Source organism: Lissotriton helveticus, chromosome 2_1 (genome assembly GCF_964261635.1).
Source record: "Lissotriton helveticus chromosome 2_1, aLisHel1.1, whole genome shotgun sequence".
NCBI lineage: Eukaryota > Metazoa > Chordata > Amphibia > Caudata > Salamandridae > Lissotriton > Lissotriton helveticus.
In genome coordinates, this window is record NC_136059.1 from 976,856,233 (window position 1) to 976,871,780 (window position 15,548).

Sequence of the window (15,548 nt, forward strand, 5' to 3'; positions counted from 1 at the left end):
CTCATCTATCAAAACTTGATGCACATGTTGCTTTTTTACAGGAAACACATTGTAATGATGTTAAATCACTAAAACGTAAGTGTTAATTGGGTAGTCGGGTTGTTTTCTCTCCCGCTGTTAACCGTAAAGGTGGTGTAGCCATTCTATTCCACAAGTCATTGAATATTCAGATTTTATCATCTGAATGTGATATGAATGGACGATGGGTTTTGGTTGGCGCTATTATATTTCAAAATCAAGATACTTTACTTAATATTTATGGCCCCGTTAAATCTGACCCTGAATTTTAGCAAAATGTTTAATTGAAACTTTCTTCTATTTCTAATCCTGATATCATTGTTGCCAGTGATTTGAATGACTCGTTAGACCTGTTCACCAAAAGAAAGACTAACTGTAAATTTAAACCTGACAAGTCTCACAAAGCTTTAATTCGCTATTGCCTCTCGTCCATTATTTGATGTACGGAAAACTTGTAACCAGATATATATGAATTCACATTCTTTTCCAATGTACATCACACCATGTCTCGTATTGATTATATTTTGGTCTTCAAATCATTACTTCCATCTATACAATTGTAAAAAAGTGGTTCTATTTTCATTTCTGATCATACCCCTGTTTTGTCTTCTTTTAATATGTCCTTCAATACCTCTAAATAGGGTGGTTGGCGTTTTAATAATTCTCTACTGTCAGAACAAACCTTTATTTTGGAAGCAACCTCTTTTATTAGTAAATTTTTTCAATTTAAGCAATCTAAAGATACCTCTGTTCATAATAATTGGACGTTTTAAAGACTTTCTTCTTGGCCTTCACTATTGCCTACTAATTCAAAACTAGAAAAGTGTTGGAAGCTAAGTAGCTCTAAGATCTTGAACATATTGAATTTCTTGAGCATACTTACTTCATCTCCAAATCTTCGTCGAGCTTACAGGAACTGATTAAAGCCAGGTCTGCCCTGAATAAGAGTGCTGCGGTCGACGCGTGTAATGTCCTTCTTAAAATTAAGTCCAAATACCATGAAGGCCAGAATAAAGTACGTAAAATGTTGCCCAATTATGTAAAAATCAAATCGTAATGGAAAAATATTGGCCTTATTTGTAGTGAACATAATAACAATATGATCTCCTCTAACTCTGACATTATTAAAACCTTCCAGTCCTATTATGAACTACTATATACAGAAGATACAATTGCTTCTGAATGTGCTATCAAAATTTTTTTTCAGGGACTCCCTATTCCTTCTTCCATTTCTGATACTCTCTCAACTCTTGAAAAAGATATCTCTCTTCAGGAAACTATTGATGCTATTAAGTGTTTCAAAAAAGCTAAAGCTCCTGGTTCAGACGGTTTTTCTGTTGAACTTCTATCTTTATTTTCCTCTATTTTTGCTCCTAAATTACTAGAACTTTTTTATTCTTTTGTGTCCAACTCTAAAGCCAGTGGCTCTTTTTTGGAAGCCCTTATCGTCATTATCACCTAACCAGATAAAGATTTCCCTCTCTAAAAATTATCATCCCATTTTGTTAATCAATTCCTTTCCCGTCGCAGCCCTGTCACTTGATGCTGAAAAAGCTTTTGATAGCATAAATTGACAATTTATGTTCTCTGCTCTTCATTGGTTTGGTTTTGGCCCAAAATGTACCTCTTTTATCAAACTACTATATGTTGAACCACGTGCTTGTGTATTTGTCAATGGTCATTTCTCCCCCTATTTAATTTGCATAGAGGCACTAGACAAGGTTGTCCTCTTTCACCGTTAATTTTTCTTCTTTCTTTAGAACCTTTTCTTGAACGTATCAGATGTAATCCCTATATAACTGGTTTTAAATTCAATTCCCAAGAAATTAAACAATTTGCCTATGGAGATGATATTCTAATCTATATGTCTAATTCCTCCACTTCCCTGAACCCTTTTTTGCAAGAGATTGGTGTGTATTCCAGTATTTCTGGTTACAAACTTTTTTTTCAATTTTTCTAAAACTGAGATGTTTCCATTAAACTCCTCCTATTATCGCTATATGTTTGACGATACTAATTTTACAATGTTTCAATATAAGATTAAACACTTGGGGTCTGGTTTTCCCCCACCATACCCAGTACACTTGCTCATGATTTTACTGCTTTAAAACGTAAACTCCAAAATGTATTGTCTTCCTGGTCTCCTCTTTTTTTATCCTGGTGGGGTAGATTTGATACCATTAAAATGACGATTGCCCCTCATGTTCTTTTCATGCTCTCTATGCTACCCTTTAAAATTCCTAATTATTATTTTTCAGAAATCACTTCTATTTGTACTTAATTCCTTTGGAACAACAAACATGTCTGTATTGCTTTATCTTGGCTTATTCAGCCAAAGACTGAAGGTGGTGTTCGTATTCCCGATTTTGAGTTACATCTCACTGCCTTTTTAAGTTGATAATTTTATGCTCTGACTAAAGAATATCATGATTTTTCTATACAAACATGGATTGTTTTTGAATGCTCTTTATTGCATGAATTTTCTTTTCATGATGTTGATTTTATGTCTAATTGTACATTCAAATCTAAAAAACCAATTTTAAAATACTCCCAACATCTATTACATACAATATTTACCGAAGGATCTGATTTTTATCAATCTTTCCTTGCATCCTCTATTTGGTACAATAATTTTATCAAATTTAGTCATAAATCATTTCATTTCAAACATTGGAAGGAAAAGAGTATTTGTTATGTGTATCATTTGGCCTCCCAAAACTCCATTCTATCTTTTATTCAGTTGCAAGAGAAATGTAAACGACCTGATTCCTGCCTACAACCAAATAACCAACTATCTCCTGTACTTCAATCCTTTTTACTAAACAATAACTTTACATCTGACATTACTCCATTCACCCCTACGACACAGTTGATGTGCTCAGGAAAATCTACCCATGTTTGTGTTTAAATAAATTACTAATGTGTGTGAAAAACGGAAATTACTAAAACGTGACAATTTGGAAGGTATGACCGAAAATGTGCAAAGCTGCACTTTTTTTTAAGAGTCAGAATAACACATGTAGAGTGGAAGATTTCTTTATAAGGGTTATGAATTATTCATTTACGTGTCTAATATTAATGTTCTTATGTTTTCTGAACGTCAGGAATATTCAAGCATAAAAACAAAAAAGCTCTTTTAATCTTCGTGAAAGTAGTGTACGTTTAGAAACGTAGAAATAATTATTCTTTTCTCTCTGACTTTCCTTGCTAAAACCTGTAGGCTTTAGCAAATGTATTGGTATGGGGATGTGCTTCTGTGCTCCCTTGTTTCATTTCACGTTACTTCCTGATGTCCTTTTAAAGATTAACATATTCATCCTTAGAGAGCGGAGAATAGTATGACCCTTTCCTGTCCATGTGAGGATTTAGAATGAAACTGTTGCCATGTAGATACAAAATAATGTAATTGTAGATTTCTTCTTCCTCTCTAGGAAGTTATACAATTTTAGACAAAGACTGCTTCAAGAAATTTGTGAAGTCATCGTTAGGTGATGTTTGCCTCCCCTAGTTACTGACCAATGAGATTGGCTTGTAGGGTTTAGGAAAGTTTTTCACTTAGAGTAACAAAGTTGCAAAATCAGTATAAAGATGTGGGTGGGAAAATGATCTTTGGCTTGTTCACATTCTAGTAATCTGTCCTGCATCCGTCGTATGCTGTATGCTGTGCTGATTCCTGAACTGGCTGGCTATCCTGATGCGGAGAATTACTTTCCTTAGAGACTTTGCACATCATCGGCTGGTGATGCTGCCCACACTATACTCTTACGGCCGTGGAGATAGTTTTCTTGATTAATTGCATGCTGTATGTTTGTTCTTTCTAATTTACCGAGAGCTAACTGTATTGTGATCACCCTGATGTTATTTTGTTTCCCTCTCTTCCTCCCTTATTTCTCACCTGAATTTGATGATTTCCGAGATACTCTACTTGTAATAATTGTGATATTTTGCCTGTGATACTATGAGCAAAGTTTTCTTATGATTTGTGTTTGTGTATGACCATTCATATTTTCTGAAATAATACCAAAAAGAGTACTTGAATAGTGTCTGTCATTATTTCCTGAGTCATGACTAATTTTTAGGATATCATTTGCCATAATATTGATGAATTTGTTGTGTAATTGGTGAACAGCTGTTTCTTCATTACAAGTCCTCATGAAGGAATAGTTCTCTGATTTCTCTACTTAGTCCCTTTTAGCTCTACCAAAGATTCATTGTAGGCCCTTTAATATTGCTTATAAAAAGATAATGACTTATGGGCCCGCCATTATAGTATTTAGGCTTCCTCAGGTATTGTAAAGGTTGGTGTGGGATATTATATGCCCCCCCACCTGCTTCTGCTGCATTCAGTTTTTGGTAGTTGCATCGGATGGTTAGTTTGGACTAAAATATTAGGTGGAGAAAAAGGCGTTTTTGCTGACTAGACGGAATTGACAGTTCAATTATATATGTTGAGTTAGTTTTGGTATGTTGAGATTTTGTTGAACGGGTCTGTCGAGGCCCGGGATATGCCTAAGAGCTGTTCTTAGTGTTTGCATACATTAATGTTTATGTACATTGACTGTTGGTAATACAATACTGGACTGTCGTCGAACTGAAAGTATAGAAAAAGGGAACTTTGTTGAAAGAAATAGTGGGGGTTTATTTGGGTCACTTCAGTAAGCACAACTGGAGAAGTCCCGAAAATCTTCCGCTTGTAAGAGGACAAGAATCACACTGGTCGCGGTTTATTGTTGGAGTGTAGAGTTTTCTCTTTGAGTGCATGAATATACCATTGATTTTCTTTTGGTGGAGCAGACAATTTGTGTTTATGTGGTTTGCTTTGTTTGTTAAAAGGACTTTAAAGACATTGAGGCTGATTTTGTAAAGGGAGGGTCAGTAGAAGGAGCGAACCTCATGTAACAGAAAGCCGCTCTGGTATTGGACAATTGATGAGCAATGTCACAAAGGTGCCGCACTGGCACTGGTTAGTTGGTGTGAGTCATGCTGCTATTGGACAGCGGAAATAACCTTGATCGGAAGTTGAAAGAGAGTGTTGTTAGGATTATATGTAGATTAGAGTCATTAATAATATTTTACTTCCAGTAAGCAGAGAAAATGAAGATAATAAAGTTGTTAAAGAAATTGTTTAGCAAAGATCAACCAATTGCAATTAGAGAAGGTACTCCAATAGCTCCTGAAGGTATGCGAGCAGCATTTATGGCATTAGAAAGCGGTTATCATACGTGTGCATGGTTAGAGAACTGGGTGAAATATACAGGGGATGAAGGTGAATTAGCTTTTCCTGAAAATGGTACTTTCAATACAAGGATTTTAGAAAACCTGAGGTTTTGGATGAATGGGTTGAATCCAAACCAAAGACCAATGCAGTATGAGGCTTTAGAAAAATGGGAGTATGAAGCATACAAGAGAGAAAGAGACAAGCATAGAATAGGTACAGTGAGCAGATATTCAGAAGCAAAGTGGGATGCTCGTAAGAAAATGTGGAGAAGAGGTACTGTTATAGAAACCAATGGATTATCCCTGTTAGAGAGGTTGATGAGACTGAAAGGGGAAAGTCCAAAGAGAAAAAGAATAATATAGAAATACAAGATAAGAATGTGAATGTGAATCTAATGGATTCAGATGATATTGATGAGGATTTCCTAAAAGAAATATTAATGAACAGACCGTCACCCCCATATCACGAGGAACAGATTAGTTTAATTACAGGTGATTCACATACTTCAAATGTTATACCTAGTGCTCTTTTGATTCAAATTGAAGAACAACCACAGAATAGAGTGACAAATGGAGTAAGGCCGGTTCAGTTTGAGAACAAACAAGGGATGATAATTAGGATGGAAGCAGCAAGAAACCCAGAAGTGTTGTCAGTGCCAGTGACGATTGGTCCAGTAGTTCCATTATATAGTGATGGACAGAGTGTTACAGGAGTAAATGCTTTGGCAGTCCCAACAGTGACTAGGATTAATGAAAGAGGTAGTGAAAGTAACAGTGCAAATGTGAGTATAGTTTCGAGACATGAAGAACAATTGATTGATACTTCAAGGAGAAATGAGACACCGAAAAGGGTGGTATACCAAGAACCTAGGAGATTAATACAGACTGAAGAGAGATTGAATACACAGATATCGGATACACCTAGAAGTGAGTTGGATGAAGTTGTACAAAGATCAATGGGTTCATCGCCAGAAGTATTAGATCAGTGGATTTGAGATCTAGCTTAGAGTTGTATTGGACAGAGTAAAGATGATTGTGTTGATGTGACTAAATTAAAAGGAGTACTAGAAGAAATTATTATAGCTACAATTCGTCCAGAGAGATTGAGCAAATTTCAAGATGATGAATTGTTGTTTCTTCGTAAGACTTTTACTCGAAGAGCGAAAACTTTAAATGAAACATTTGTTGAAACTGCCCAGATGTATGGAGTGGACATTGAGAAGTCAAAAGCATTACAAAAGATGTATAGATTAGATTTTACTGACAAAGATTTGGAAAACTTCAATGTTTCAGGGAAACGTTTGCAAACTAAAGCATTAATTAGCACACTAAGGTGTTGGGGTGAATTTGATCAGTGGAAAAGAAGATGGATTAAAAAGAAAAATAGATGAAAATACCAAAGTGAATGTAGCTTCTCTGTCATACCCTTTGAGAGAGCCAGAGAAAAAGACAGAATTGGATGATACTGTCGGGGCTTATCCAATGAGAGAACCTGGATGTGGTTAGGTTCACGTAGCATGGTCAAGATAGGACATTTTGTCATTTACGAATAATTCCCCGAGATTGAGAGAAAAGCCTGTTGAATGGTATAGACAGGTTGAAAGATTTGTGAAAGTATCAAAAGTTTTTGATATAGTGTTTCCAGCTGATTTGTGGATTGGGTGTGAAATTGCTGTAGATTGGCCGAATAAAGAATACCCAAGAGATCCCAAAACAGGAGCACATTCTGATGAGGTTATGAAAAAATATAATCAGGTAATTACATACCTGAAAGCGTAGATTTCTCCAAAAAAAAAGATTGGGTAAAGATTGATAGAAGGACTCAATAACTGAAAGAATCAGTGCATGCATATTACGAAAGGCTTCTTCAAGTGTCCAAGCAGTTTAGTGGTATAGAAAACATTACTGAAAAGGATATGGGATACTTTGTATATTGTTTTGTCTATGGTTTGAGACCAGAAATAAGTGCTGTGATTCAACAACATTTAATATGTTGGCAGAGTAAATCAGTTGATGAGATTCTTTGTTTTGCAAAATATTGTGGAGATGACATAGAGATGAGACATAAGAAATTAAAGGAGAAATTGATGCTAGCACAAATGAGAGCAGGCAAAAGGGAGGATTCCTGAGCCTAAATGCGACTAATGATGGTCAGACTACAACTGGTATGAAAGGTTTAGCTTCAAATGGCAATACAGTGACACAGATGATTCTGATGGGTCAAGGAAGAGGTAGAGCTAATTTTGCGAACATAGGAGATTTGAAGCAAAAACGTCCTTGTTTTTACTGTGGTAGGTTTGGACATTGGCGCCGCCAGTGTAAGATGGTGTTGAATAATAATGGGAACTCAGGTTCATTTGATCAGGGACAAGAACAGATGCAGAGTCAAAATCAGAACTATCAGGTGCAGATGAATCAGGTGCAGAATCAGAATCAACAAGTGCAGATGACAAATAGGGGACAGAATTTGCAAATTCCACAAGCTCCAATGCCAAATGATAATGTGAATGATCAAATGCAAAGACAAAATGTAAATACTGGTTTGCCTACAAATGATCAAACAGATTCAAGTGTGCAGGTTGTTTCACAATATGTTTTACAGCCAGATGGGAGCGATTTGGATTCATCACAATGACGGTGCCTGAGGGGGGAGGAGGAGTGCATTCTTGGTGTATCTCTAGTGGCAGATAAATCGGGTCCGTATGTGGATGGCGAGGTTGATGATAATGCCAGTCAGTCAAGTAAGCTTTATTCGACAATGTCATAAAAGCATAAAGCGGATAAAAAAATCATCTTTCATTTAAGTAAATGTGAAATTCATGATAGGAGAGTAAAATTATACAGTTCATTTCTGCTATATAAATAGGCTAAATCATGACCAAGATAATAGAATATTAAATTATGTACAACATATTATCACAAATACACTTGCCGGCAAATCACCCCTTCAGCAATTTCCTCCTGATATTCCAAGACCAACCTAGGAACTTGGCAACTGCGATATACACAGGCGCGTTGGTGCTTGTACGAATGATTCTAATAGCCGCCATCCCACTCCTAGTGCCCAATAGTTTACACATAGGGCCCAACCAAAATCTCCTCGGAGCAGAGTACGCCGGGCACCCAAATAAAACATGGCTGGTTGATTCCAAAGGGGCCAGGCAGCAGGGACATGCAGCATTTCCACCATTTGTCCACCTGGTTGTGAATGCTCTAATAGGCAAACTACCAATTCTCAATTGGAAAAAGAGCTTTCTGTCTAGAGGCTCTGTTATGTCGTCCCAAAATATCTCAAGAAGGGTCTCATCCTTGAATTCCAAGAAGACCCCCATGAGTGAGAGTGGAGGAGTGGTTCTAAAAACGCTTGAGGCTACCATTCCCCAGTATAGGCCTTTTAGTACCTTCTTCGATGGGAACTTGGCGTTGGATGGATCTTACCATAGTTCCAGCAATCCCATCTCTATTAGTATTCCAGCAATGCCAGAAAGCCATTTGATCTTGTGGAAGGTATCACTTTTAATTATATCCAAAAGGCCGGAGGCAAATGTTTTTAATTCAGATGTTAGCCATAAACGCCTCCAATACAATACAAGTCGTAAATTGGCAATGAGGTCAATTGGTCTCATACCCAAGTCATAGAGTACTCTGGGGTAAGTTAACAAGACTACGTAGAAACCTATTTTCTGATCCTACCATCATCTTTAGGTTCCCAAACCCCCAGATCTCCACACCATAAAGGGCGGTGCTTACCGCCTTTGCTCTATAGACACACAGGGCAGGAGCCACTGGCTTTGTCAATGACTTTGCATGCTCTTTGCTCAAAGCTCCAGCCAATTGCCGATGCTTGAGCGTAGCTAGATCAATCTGTTCATTCCAACACAGGTCATGTTGGATAATGACACCCAGGTAGCTGAAAGATTTTACTTGCTCCAGGGGTAACCCGTTCATATATATATTGCCTTTGTGTGACTTGTGTTGGTTAAAAGACATGAATTTGGTTTTTAAAACATTTATGTCTAGGCCACGATTGGTGCAAAAAGCCTCAAAAACACCCAAAACCTTTTGCAATCCACTTGGGGTCTTAGAAATAATAAGACAGTCGTCTGCAAACATTAAGATAGGTACTTTCGCCCCTGCTAGGATTGGGGCATCAACTTTTTCCTCAATCAGTATTTTGGCCACATCATTAATGTATAAAGAAAACAAGTCCGGGCAAGCACGCAGCCTTGACGTACCCCCCTTTCCACTGGAAACTGGCTGGTAACACTTCCAGGTCGACCCCATCTAATCTGGGCAAAATTGTGTTCATAGAGTCTCATGATTAATGAAAGGAGGGCAGGAGGCATACCCATGTCATTCAGAACAGACCAGAGGTTTGTGTGTGGAACGAGATCAAAGGCTGCCCTCAGATCAATGTAGGCAGCATATAAACTACCCCCCCTAATTGCACAGTTTTCCAGTAGAGCACGGCAAAGTGCAGTAATTGGTCGACTGTACTAATGCGAGCTCTAAATCCAGCTTGTAGGTGTGATAGTATACTCGATTCTCGCTCCCAGTCCTGAACCTTATTTAAAACCAGTCTGCCAAAAATCTTCTGCATGTTATCAATCAGACTGATTGGGCGGTAATTACCATGGAGTGACTTGTCACCCTTTTTAAAAACTGGAATAATTTCCGCACCATTCCACGATTCAGGTCTCGGTGCTCCTTTGGCTATTATATTTGACAACAAAAGTATGTACCTCCCCCAACATTCTCTATCATAAAGAAAAATGTCTGCCGGGACGCCATCCATACCGGGCGCCCTGCCTGCTATTACAGAATCTAGGGCACATTCTACATCCCCAATGTTAAACGCGACTTCGAGCCATGGGGTATGTATAACCTCTGCTCTGGGATCTCTGTTTAATTCAGTTCCCTTAGCGTATTGGGGCTTGAAGTATGCCACCCATTCTTCCTGTGCAACCCAGTTTTGTGGCTCTTCAGATGGGACCTCGTATCCCCATCTGAGTATGTTCCAAAAACGTTTGGAATCCTTTGCAGCACTAGCTTCTTTGAGCTCTTGCCACCTTTTATCGTCCCAGGCACGCTTGGATTTGTTTAATACAGATTTGTAGGCTTCCCTTGCAAGGCGAACATTGCCACTGGGTCCAGATTTTATTGCCCGGCCCAGATCAGCTCTAGCTTTTCTACAATCCTTAGTATACCAGCGTGGAGAATTTTTAACTTGGGCCTTCTTTGGCTTGCACGGTCTGACAAACAGTTCTTTTAGTTGGAAAAACAACATTTTGTGTATCTTAGTACCATAATCTAGGCCCAATGCCATATCATTGGTTCTGTAATGGGCGTTCAATTTCCGAGTTGCTTGCTCTAGCTTACTTGAGATAAAAACAATATTTTCCTGACATTCTATTACTCTGAGCCATTTTACGTGGCGCATGTCATTTGTGGGGACTACACTGGGGAAAATTCTTCGTTTGGTCCCCTGTCAGTCATGAGTGGTTTCCAATATGACAGAACCATACATAGAGGGTTATGGTCGCTCTCAAGGCGGTCAACAACCATCATATCCTCCAGGTGGGGCCACAATTCGAGATTCACTAGTATATAATCAATCCTACTAGCTCTTAAACCACTTTTAAAAGTGATAGCACCCACCTTATCCTTCAATGTCCTGCCATTGGCCGCGCTTAGCCCTTTATTTAGACAAATTGAATTAATCTGTATCGCCAGTTCAGTCCACCTCCTGACTGGCTCCAGCTCTATTTTAGGGACACCCCATTGCTTATCTTGCTCCTCTGTTAAGTCACAGTCGCCACTTATCAGCAGCTCAAAAGTCGTGTTAAAATCTCCTGCTACTATTATGTGTGATTGCGCAGAGTATCTGTCTATGAGGTCTTCTAGGACAGTAAATGTCCCAGACTTCTTCCCCTCTGTACTCCTTGCATACACAATGTAGATATCTACAGATTTTACATTTGCAAACTTAAGTGAAATTTTATCTCTGTTATTTGTAGGGAGCACTTTTATTTTAACGTCTAGGTCCTGTCTAATCCAAATTGTTAAACCTCCCGAAGGACGACCTCTTGCACTTTTTTCTGCAGGAACACTAAAATTTAGAAATCCCGGGAAGTGTAGTGGTTCGAGTAGCCAGGTCTCTTGGAATATGCATATATTATATGGATTGACAAATGAGGTCCATTCTGGGCATTGTATCTTGGCGTTCAACCCTTCAATGTTCCAGGACATGATTGAACCAGATTTCCCAAGTTCATCTGGTAAATTAGCAACTACACATGAATTTGGATTCTCTGATGGACAAGCTGGCATAAATTCAGCTTGGCCCTCGACAGTTTGCGGAGTAACCATTGGGCTAAGGGACTGCAGATTGCCGTTTGGATGCACATTTGGAGCTTCCACTACGGTGTGAACTGGGGGGGTTAAGTGATCTTTCTCTTTTATCAGTCAATCAATTGACTCCAGACTCGAGCCACCTTGCCCTCTTCCTGATGCTCGCTTTCCCATTTCTGCCAACCACTGGTGGGGGGCAGAATATCTCAATTGTATCAGGGAGTGATCGGGGGAACAGCTTCTAAACTCTAGTAGTATCAAACTTTGTGCCATATTTGCCAGCCTAAGGGTCAGTTCGATACAATCGGTTTCCCCCCCCAAGATAAGAGAGCCTTCGCGCTCTGGTGATATCATCCCTAATCACAGATCGACATCCCCTGGTGTGTCTGATCCAATGAATAGCTTTGTTCGTTAGGGAGTCACTTGTTTCTGTGTCCTTGCCAAGGGCCAATTTTGGGTCATTAACCATATAGACTTTAAACATATCTTCCTGATTGGCACGGGGTTGTTGGTTGCATCTGTTTGACAGTACGTTATAACTATCAGATTTTTTCGGCAAGCTGGTATTAATACTTGATCCCAGTATAGGAGCGCCCGATATTTCTCTAGATTTTACCTTTGTATACCCGGCAGTTTCCTTATACACAGCTTGCAGAGGCCCTCTTCTTGCTTCAGCCACTTCGCTATACAATACACCAGCCTGCCTTTGCGAACTAGTGCTGTCCCGGTTAGTCACAGGGCCTTGGGTATCACCTTACGCTGCTCTGGGCATTTATTAATTAGTGGTTTTGTAGCCACACAACAATTAGGGCATGAACCACAGCCAGATGTAACTTTATTTACTGTGGTAGTAAGAACATCAATCTTAGCTTGCATGCCCTCAATTAGCTTGCACAATTGGTTTACTACGCTGGTTAAGACAGCATTATCGCCCCCCAAGGGAAAAGAGAGTGTAGGAGAATCAAGAGGACCCCCCTGTCCCAGGTCGCTGGCTCCTCGTAGGATATCTTGAGTGCGCAAGTGATTTGTGTGGCCTTCATTCTCAGAATCAGTGCTATCAATGTTTGCTAGCGCTGAAAACCTATTTTTACAAAATATAATGGCTCAATCACTGGTGGATGGATAACTCCTGGATCTAAATCAATGCTGCCATTCTCAATGAATATACAAGCATCATTCCCTCCACCACGAACACGACTACATTGCTTTTTCCCTAGAAACATGTCAGGGACCACTATAGAGCCCTGTTTGCCAACCCTCATCTGCCAATTCCCCCACACTATCAGCTATATTACATTTAGGAGGGTGTTCAGACATAAGTATAGTTCCGCAATACTCAACCAATTCTTCAATACGGGTCATGACACAATTTTCCCCCGCGTGCTTTATTACTTTCTTGGCTTTTTACTTTTTATCGGCACATTTGGTCCCTCCGCCCCCCCCCATGCTTTTCCTTTTCCCCATTGTTCGAAGTCAAGGGTCAACAGTACCTTTTTGCTCCAGAGGGAGAAGTTAGGGGGGTGGCCCAGCCCTGCCTCCTTCGGCCCCTGACGGCCACAGACGGTCCCGCCCTTGTCCCGGGCTTCTCCCGGCACCCCCCCGCTTGCGATTCCCGCTATGCGGGTGCTGAGTTTCCTTTTGAAGCGCCTCCGGGCACGGAAATGGAGGTGCCGATGGCGCAAAGGTGCCTGGGGGTTGTAGTCCCCCTCCACACGGCGGCCGCGGTGATGGGATGCTGCGACGGCGGGAGGGAGACCGGAGGAACAACGATGATTGCAGGGAGCAGGTGAGGGAAAGTTCTGGCCCCTGCAGGTGTTTTGACAGCCCCGCAGGTGTTTTGACAGTAATGCAATTACTTTCCTTGTAGATACTGGTGCTATCCGTTCCACTGTGGAAATTACAAACCCACCCTTCTCGGGAGAGAGTATCCAAGTTGTCGGAGTATCAAACACACTCATTAGAACACCAATAACTAAGCCAATAAAAGTTAAAATTGGGAATTTCAAGGAATTACACAAATTTGTTGTGTGTGATTCAGGTCCCGTTAATTTACTAGGTAGGGATTGGTTGTGTAAAATAAACAGTTCCATTTACTGTACACTAGCTGGAATAGCGTTTCACACAAAAGATGAAGATGTATTCTTCAAAATGCTGAATCAAAGGGACAGAAGTGAATGAATTGTACCCATTGCTCACAGCGAATGATTTGCCAGCTGAATTGAGAAAAACTGTGTTGTCTGATGTGTGGGATTTTTCTGGGAAACATATCGGTCTAATGAAAGGAGTTGCTCCCATTCAGATTACAGTCAAACCTAATGCGGAGTTTCCAAGAACCCCACAATACAAAATGAGTCCTGATATTATTGCAGGAGTGACACCTGTGATAGAAATGTTGATTGAACAAGGAATCTTGAGAGAGATACTAGAGAGTCCATGCAATTCACCAATAATGGGAATTCGCAGGCCTAATATAAAGTACAGGATCATACAGCATCTGAGAAAGATTAACCAAATTGTTATGCCTTGTTGTCCTATAGTCCCGAATCCAACAGTGATCCTATATCAAATTGCATGTGAAGCAGAATGGTTCACAGTTATCGATCTGTGTCATGTGTTTTTCTCGATACCTTTGCATTCGGGTAGCCAATATGTTTTGGCATGGTGCCAAATTCCTCAAGGGTATACAGAGAGTGCCTCGATTTTCAATCAGATATTGAAGAAGTGTTTGGAGTCATTGGTCATGCCCAGAAATTCAGTTTTAGTCCACTATATTGATGACTTGCTGGAAGCAACGAGGACTAGAGAAGCTTGTCTGACAGACATAATTGCTTTACTGAATCATTTGGCAGTAGGTGGTCACAAAGTGCCACTGACAAAATTACAATTTTGTAAGATTGAGGTGCTTTATCTTGGACACATCATTGAAAAGGGAATTCACAAAGTTTCTCAGGATCGAATAAATGCTATCATGCGAAGAAATCCACCAAAACACAAAAATAGTTTCAAATGTTTTTGGGAATGGTTGGTTACTGCAGAAAGTGGATTATGACATTTTCTGTGATCGGAAAAAACCCTTCAGAGACTGACACACAAAGATGTGAGAGATCCAATAAATCTTGATGAGGAATGTATGAAGACGTTCCTGGAGTTGCAAGACAGTTTATGTTGAGCACCAGCATTAGGGATGCCACACTTTGAAAAATAATTTGTGATTTTTTGTAATGAGCGGGAGGGTTGCGCCCTCTCAATTCTAACGCAAACACATGAAACAGCACACAGACCAGTGGCATATTTTTCTGCCACTTTGGATCCTGTCACTGCAGCATTTATTTAGTGTTTTATATAGAGCAAACAAGACCCAGAAATGGGTATCAGAGTCCTTCACTTATACACTTACATTGTCGCATTAAACAGTACCAGAGCGGATCAATATATATATATGCATATATATATATATATATATGTAGCATTTAAGTTTTTTAAAAGTGCAATAGAAACCTATGAATGTAGTTGCCTCAATGGACATGTGAGGCGAGGAGAAAAAAAATTGAGAAAAACATTTGTATAATCATTAATACAATTAGAAGTAGCCTAGGTTATAGCTGATCATCCACTTGGGCTTGTTCTGGGTATTCTCAGTGTCACAGTAGGGGAAGCAGTCTTCAAGCAGAAGTTTCTGTGTGAGTATGGACCATCGCGATGCGCCTAGTGAGAGAGTGAGGAGCTTCAACTAGGTTCTGGTAATGGATGAGCTTACAGAGAGAAATACTCCGCAGGCTTGGGTGGGTAGAGTGATTGTCTGAATAAGGCTTCTGGGACATGTAAGGAGCGGGTTACTGTGGATTAAGGGAGGAATTTACCAGGATGTTTGAAAGCAGTTGCTTCTACCTGTGTGAGTCTTGAACAATGTGAGTCGATTGTTATGGGTCATCCATTGAGAGTGTTTGTTTCGCATTCAGTAG